The following is a 6,632-nucleotide window of genomic DNA, read 5'->3' as shown; positions in this document are numbered from 1 at the left end:
GAAGTGGCACTGTGGCTCAAGTGGTAGAGCGCTAGCCTTGAGCTGAAGAGCTGAGGGACAGCGCCCAGGCCCAGAGTTCAGGCCCCATGCCCAGACCCAAAAAAAAAAACCAAACCAAAATGTATTTCAAAATTCTTTCTGCTCTTATTTTCCCCTTCCTCCAATTTTATTTATTTATTTATTCTCTATTGTTGTGCTGGTACTAGGATTTGAACTTAAGGCCTGGGCACTGTCCCTTGGGTTGTTTTTTTGTCAGTTGTGGGGCCTGAACTCTGGGCCTGGATGCTGTCCCTCAGCTCTTCAGCTCAAGGCTAGCGCTCTACCACTTGAGCCACAGCGCCACTTCTGGCTTTTTCTGCTTATGTGGTGCTGAGGAAGTGAACCCAGGGCCTCAGGCATGCAAGGCAAGCACTCTACCACTGAGCCACCTTCCCAGCCCTAACCTAATTTTTTATGAGAATATCACAACCTGAAATATTCCATTATACCTGATTGTAAATTCCAGAGTGACTAGTATAGGATATTGGGGTGATTTCCAATTTTTCAACTTTGTACAGGGAGCTACCATACACAAATCATTTCACAAGTAACAGGTAATTTTCTTTTCTTTCTTTTTTTGTCAGTTGTGAGGCTTGAATTCTGGGCCTAGGCATTGTCCCTGAGCTCTTCAGCTCAAAGTAAGCTCTCTACTTCTACTGCTTGAGCCACAACACCACTTCTAGTTTTCTAGCAGTTAATTGGAGATAAGACTTTCCTGCCCAGGCTGACTTTGAACCGAGATCCTCAGATTTCAGCCTCCTGAGTAGCTAGGATTACAGGTGTGGGCCTCCAGTGCCCAGCTCCAGCTAATTTTCTTAAGCTCCTAGAAATTGAACTGCATAGGAAAGATATTTAAATATTCCTTAAGACCTTTATGACATTCCCTTTAGCACAGATGAGGATCTCCTGTTCTCCTCAGTAGATCTGATGACATCTCTTACTTGAAGCTTTGTTTTGTTCTAAAGATGCAGGAAGTTGTGTAACAGATTTTCATCCGGAAGGAGATGGAGGCCCTGGCCACTCCACTTTGCCATGTGGTATCTGAGTGAGAAAGAATAACTTCGTGCTTGGGGTTGTCACATTCCTGTTATGTGAAACACAACTTGTAGACTGGAGACACAGAGCTGTGGGCAGGTCTTTCATCTTATGGAGCTTTATGGTGCAATCACTTGGCAAATATCTAAGTTTTTTTTTTTTTTCTGGACAATGATTACCTCAACTGGGTAAAGAATAAATCTTTTCACATGCATATTCATTACTTTTTTTCTTTTTTTTTTTTTAGAGAGTGGGCCTGTATTGAGTTCAAGGCTATAGCTCCACTTTCAGGTTTTTGGTAGCCAATTAGAGATTAAGAATCTTACAGATTCTTGCACCCAGGCTGGCTTTGAACAGTAATCCTCAGATCTCAGCCTCCCAAGTAGCTAGGATTACAGTTGTGAGCCACATCACCATACTTTCCTCCATGGTTGTTGTTTAGAAGTCATTTTTGGCTCTTTTTGCTACATGGGCCTGTCATTGGACAGTTCTAATATGACAGTTTGCATCATCAGAATGAACAATTGAGCAACAGAGTGAGAGGAAGATGGAAGCCAGTCTTTTGCAATCTATCTCAGATATGACATTTTATCACATTGTCATTTTCTATTAATTAAAAACAATATCTAGCCCATGTGTATGGGGAGGAAATTGCACAAGCTATTAAAGCAGGTAGAAGGTACCAGAAGCCCTATTGAAACACGTTACCACAGTAAATTACAGAAAGAAGGAAAAACTACAACTAAAAATGTTAACTCAGAAACCTGACTCACACCTGTAATCCTAGCTATTCAGGAGGCTGAGATCTGAGCATTGTGGTTCAAAGCCAGATCAGGCAAGAAAGTTCATGAGAGCTGGGCACCAGTGGCTCATGCCTGTAATCCTAGCTACTCAGGAAGCTGAGATCTGAGGATTGCAGTTCAAGCCAGCAATTATCTCCAATAAAACATCAGAAAACTGGAAGTGGCGCTGTGGCTCAAGTGGTATAGTACTAGCCTAGAGCTGAAGAGCTGAGGGACAGTACCCAGGCCCAGATTTCAAGCCCTACAACCAACAGAAAGAAAAAGAAAAAGAAAAAGAAAGGTCATGAGACTCTTATCTTCAGTAAGCTACAAAAAAAAAAAAAAAAAGCCAGAAGTGAAGCTATTGTTCAAGTGGTAGAGTTCTAGCAAATTAAAGAGTTCTGGCAAATTAAAAATGAAAAATGCTAACTCAGCTAAGAGCCATTTTGATGGAATAGCTTTTGTGTGCAGAGATAGTGTTATAGACTTTTGCGGTCAGGAAGGGAAAGATTGCTAAGTGAACTAAGAACACTTTCTACAAAAACAAACATGGTACTATGATTTATAGCTTTTCCTCACTATTTGTAGGTTTTTAAGGTGTTTTTTTTAAAAAAAAAAAAACTCTATACAGTTTTTAGTGAAACAAACCCAAATGTAAATCAGCAAAATGATACTGTGGTTTATAGGTCAAAAATAATTCTAAACTAGGTGCTGGTGGCTTATGCCTGTTATCCTAACTACTCAGGAGACTGGAGATCTAGGAATGCAGTTTGAAGCCAGCTCGGTCAGGGAAGTCCTTGAGACTCTTATCTCCAATAAACTACTCAGAAAAAGCCAGAAGTGGTGCTGTGGCTCAAGTGCTAGCACCTAATCTTGTACACAAAGAAGCTCAGGCATAAAGCCCAGGCCCTGAAGGTTCAAGTCTCAGCACCAGCAAGAAAAAAAAAAATCTAGAGGTTGGGCACAATGGTGTAATTCCATCCCTCAGGAGATCTAAGCAGGAGTATTGAGAGTTTGAAGCCAACCAGGGCCACATAGTTCAAGATAGCAAGACTTGGAAGAAAGAGTATGTCTCAAAAACAAAAACTAAACTAAAAACAAAAATGAGCCAGGTGCTGGTATCTCATCCCTTTAATCCTGAACTACTCAGGTAGCTGAGATCTGTAAGACTGCAGTTAGAGCCAGCCTGGGCAGCAAAGTCTGAGAGACTCCATATCCAAACTAACCAACAAAAAGCCAAGCAGGAGTTGTAGCTCAAGTGTTAGAAGACTATACTAACTTGGGCTAGGAATGTGGCTTAGTAGTAGAGTGCTTACTTAGCATACATGAAGCCCTGGGTTCAATTCCTCAGTACCAGAAGTGGCCAGAAGTGGCGCTGTGGTACAGTGCTAGCCTTGAGCAAAAGAAGCTCAGGGACAGTGCCCTGAGTTCAAGCCCCAGGACTTGCAAAAAAAGGAAGGAAGAAAGAAAGAAAGAAAGAAGGAAACTGACTAGAAAAGTATAAAATATATTATTTACCCTAAATTAGTCTGGACAGTACAGACTTTGCACATCACTGAAATAGGAATCAAGCTCTAGTTGTATCAGCTTCTTTAAAAATTTGCCAGGCGCAGGTGGCTCCTGCCTGTAATCCTAACTACTCAGGAGGCTGAGATCTGAGAATCACGGTTCAAAGCCAGCATGGGCAGGAAAGTCCATGAGACTCTTATCTCCAATAAACCACTAAAAAACCGGAAGTGGCACGGTGACTCAAGTGGTAGAGCATTGGCCTTGAGCTGAAGGGTACAGGGACAGTGCCCAAGCCCAGAGTTCAAGCCCCACAATGGACAAAAAAATCAAGCAATGGGGCTGGGAAGGTGGCTCAGTGGTAGAGTGCTTGTCTTACATACATGAGGTTTGATTCCTCAGCACCACATAAGCAGAAAAAGTCAGAAGTGGTGCTATGGCTCAAGTGGTAGAGTGCTAGCCTTGAGCTGAAGAGCTGAGGGACAGTGCACAGGCCCAGAGTTCAGGCCCCGAGTTCAGGCCCCACAACCAACCAAAAAAAAATCTAGCAATAATACTTACTTGGGCCTGTCATCTTAGAAGGCTGAGATCCGAAGATTGCAGTTTGAAGCCAGCTGCCCAGACTTTCCTGGGCAGGACAGTCTATGAGACCCTTGTCTATAATTAACCACCAAAAAGCCAGAAGTGGAGTTGTAGCTCAAATGATAGAGCACAAGACTTAAGCAAAAAACATCAGACAGCCAGGCACTGGTGGCTCATGCCTGCAATCCTAGCTATTTAGGAGGCTGAGTTCTTAGGATCATGGTTCAAAGCCACCCAGGGCAGGAAAGGCTGTGAGACTCTTATCTCAAATTAACTACCAGAAAAAGCTGGAAGTGGAACTGTGTCTCAAGTGGTAGAGTGCTGACCTTTAGCAAAAAGTTGCTTGGACCCAGAGTTCAAGCCCCAGGATGTCAAAAAAAAACAAAAACTAACACTAAAAAAAATTGGGGCTGCACCTAGACATTGAGTTCAAACCCCAGAAGCAGCGCGCACGTGCACACACACACACACACACACACACACACACACACACAAAATCAATTGATTACGGAAATAAACAGTTAGAAGATTAACTCTAATCCAACTCTTTAGATTCAACAACTATAACAACTAAAGAGTTAAAAATTAGAAAACAGGCTTTCTGTGGAATGTGTAAAGACACAAAGATTAAGATATGAAGAGCCAAGTGCTGGTGGCTCATGCCTGTAATCCTAGTTACTCAGGAGGCTGACATCTGAGGATCACGTTCAAATCCAGCCCAGTCAGGAAAGTTCACGAGACTCTTATCTCTAATAAACTACTCAGAAAAAGCTGGAAATTGCACTGTGATTCAAGGGGTAGGGCACTATCCTTGAGCACAGATGCTAAGGGACAGAGCTCAAGCCCTGAGTTCAAGCCCCAGAGAGGGGTGTGTGTTTGGAGACTTGGTACAATGATTTTATCTCCAACTTCTGAGATGAAAATAGAGAAATCTACAAGAGGCCTGGATTAGTATCTCTGTCTCTGCTTCTCTTTTCTCTTTCTCTCCCCTCTTCCTTTCTTCTCCCCATCTGTTTTTTGTTTTTGTTTTTGGGTCCGGTCGTGGAGCCTGAACTCTGGGCCTGGGCGCTGTCCCTCAGCTCTTCAGCTCAAGGCTAGTGCTCTACCACTTGAGCCATAGCGCCACTTCTCGCTTTTTTCTTTTTGCTTATGTGGTGCTCAGGAATCGAACCCAGGGCCTCATGCAAGGCAAGTGCTCTACCACTGAGCCACCTTCCCAGCTCCTCCCCATCTGTTTTTAAAATTAAAAAATTTCCCTCATTTACTTTTTTTTTTTTTTTTTGGTTGGTGGTGGGCACTGTCCCTCAGTTCTTCAGCTCAAGGCAAGTGCTTTACCACTTAAGCCACAGTGCCACTTCTGGTTCTCTGAGTGATTTATTGGAAATTAGAGTGTCACGGACTTTCCTGCCAGAGCTAGCTAGCTTTGAATGGTGATCTTTAGATCTCAGCATTCTGAGTAGCTAGGATTACAGGGTGAGCAACCGATGCCCCGCCAATTCCCTCATTTTCTGAGAGAACTGTTTAACATAGTGTCAATGACCACTTTTTTTTTCTTTTTTGGTCAGTCATGGGGCTTGAACTCTGGTCCTGGGTGCTGTCCCTGAGCTCTTCAGCTCAAGGCTAGCACTCTACCACTTAAGCCACAGCACCACTTCTGGCTTTTTGTGTTTATGTGGTGCTGAGGAATCGAACCCAGGGCCTCATGCATGAAAGGCAAGCATTCTACCTTCCCAACCCCAGGGCCTTTTCTTAATAACATTCTGCTATGCCTTTCCTTTCCTTCCTTCCTTCCTTCCTTCCCTCCTTCCTTCCTTCCTTCCTTCCTTCCTTCCTTCCTTCCTTCCTTCCTTCCTTCCTTTTTCTCCTCTCCCCTCCCTTCTTTTCCTTATTTATTTAGAAATATTGAGGTTTGAACTCAAGATCTTGCACTTGCTAGGCAGTATGCTATCACTTGAACCATGACGCCAGCCCTTTTTGTTTTTAATTTTTCAGATAGAGTTTGTTTTTGTCCTCCCTATGCCCCCTCATAGCTGGGATTATAGAGGTAGGAACCACTATACCCAGCCTATTTGTTTTAAATTATTCCTAATTAAAAAAAAAAAAAGATTCAGTTCGTGCCAGTGACTCACGCCTGTAATCCTAGCTACTCAGGAGGCTGAGATCTGAGGATCTTAGTTCAGAGCCAGCCCGAGCAGGATAGTCTATGAGTCTCTCATCTCCAATAAACTACCAGAAAACCAGAAGTGGCGCTGTGGCTCAAGCAGTAGAACACTAGCCTTGAATAGAAGAGCTAAGGGACAGTAACCAAGCTCAGTGTTCAAGCGCCATGACCAACAACAACAACAAAAAAGTAGCTTACTTGTTGAGATGAAGTCGCATGAACATTTTTCCCAGGCTGGCCTTGAACCTGATCCTCCTAATCTCTGTGTCCAGAGTAGCTGGAGTTACAGGTGTGAGCCACCATACCGAGCAGTGGTCCTTTTCATCAGTGGTAGTCTTCTTGACTCATTTAATACCCCAAACAAGTGTTTGCAAGAAGCTCTTTAGAGATTAGTCTAAAAAAAAAAAAAACTGGTATGGCACAACTAGGTGCCTGGGCTGGGAAGGTAGCTCAGTGGTAGAGCGCTTGCCTTGCATGCCTGAGGCCCTGGGTTCGGTTCCTCAGCACCACATAAGCAAAAAGAAAAA

Source organism: Dipodomys ordii, unplaced genomic scaffold (assembly GCF_000151885.1).
Source record: "Dipodomys ordii isolate 6190 unplaced genomic scaffold, Dord_2.0 Scaffold16, whole genome shotgun sequence".
NCBI classification, from domain to species: Eukaryota; Metazoa; Chordata; class Mammalia; order Rodentia; family Heteromyidae; genus Dipodomys; species Dipodomys ordii.
This window is presented reverse-complemented; position numbering follows the sequence as displayed.